Source organism: Elephas maximus, chromosome 1 (assembly GCF_024166365.1).
Source record: "Elephas maximus indicus isolate mEleMax1 chromosome 1, mEleMax1 primary haplotype, whole genome shotgun sequence".
NCBI lineage: Eukaryota > Metazoa > Chordata > Mammalia > Proboscidea > Elephantidae > Elephas > Elephas maximus.
The window spans coordinates 82,736,827-82,737,800 of NC_064819.1; the positions used below are offsets into that span (position 1 = coordinate 82,736,827).

Consider the following 974-nt stretch of genomic DNA (forward strand, 5'->3'; position numbering starts at 1 on the left):
GTGGCCTCTTTCTAGGCAACTCGTGGGGTTTTTAATTTTTGTTTTGGGGAGGGGGCGGAGGGAGAAACCCCACAGAAAAAAATATCGGTTTGCTTTTATGAAAACAAGAGTCATCACCAAGCTAGCCAGCCATCAGGTGGTGTAGCTCAGTCGTAGACAGCGTGCTACGCATGCATGGATTTTCTGGTTCAATCCCTGGCACCTCCTCTTCACTTTTTAGCAACCCTCATCCTCTCATCTCTTTTATCATGTTTGCTCTTCTCACAAGAAAAGGAAGCCGATGGTCCAACTGATTGCTTTTATCGTTCTTTCATTCCTACGTGCTGGGGCTTAGTATCTGTCAGGGCAGGGCGTCAGCAGAAGGAAGACATGAAGGAAGAGAAAGAAAAGGAACCAGTCCTTAACTCAAAGCAAGAAGGCTTTTGCCACAACAACTAGTTCATAAATGCTGGGTTTTAGTTAGCATACCATGGAATATCAGAGTAGAAAAACAAGGACAGAGAGGAAGGAGAAAACTAAATGGCCCAAAGAAAATATTTTAATTCTTTTAATCATCTAAGCAGTCATACCTGCTCAGTCAGACTAGAGAAAAGCTTAAAGCTCTTTTACTCTCCCCTAACGACACCATAATGACACCATGACGTAGTGGCTCGTTGGTCTAGTGGTATGATTCTCGCTTTGGGTGTGAGAGGTCCCGGGTTCAAGCCCCGGACGAGCCCACGTTTTCTTCTATTCATTATTGGAAACCCTGGTGGCATAGTGGTTAAGAGAAACCGTAAGAAGGCAGTTCTACTGTGTCCAGTAGGGTTTCCAAGGAGCGCCTGGCATAGCAATTAACCACTACTCCACTACGAGCACTTGACCACTACTCCACTAAGGTTTCCACAGGGACATTACGAGTCCGAATTGACTCAATGGCAATGGGTTAAAATGGCCCTCTATTAAGATCCTTGACAAAGCAGCCAGTGGTGGAT

General features: G+C 45.3%; 1 non-coding gene across 1 annotated transcript; it reads left to right on the forward strand.

The window, feature by feature from the left end:
- The first annotated feature begins 647 nt into the window (after positions 1–647).
- Positions 648–719, forward strand: TRNAP-UGG (transfer RNA proline (anticodon UGG)). The gene has a single exon. It is a non-coding gene; the product is annotated as a tRNA-Pro (tRNA).
- Positions 720–974: the final 255 nt, after the last annotated feature.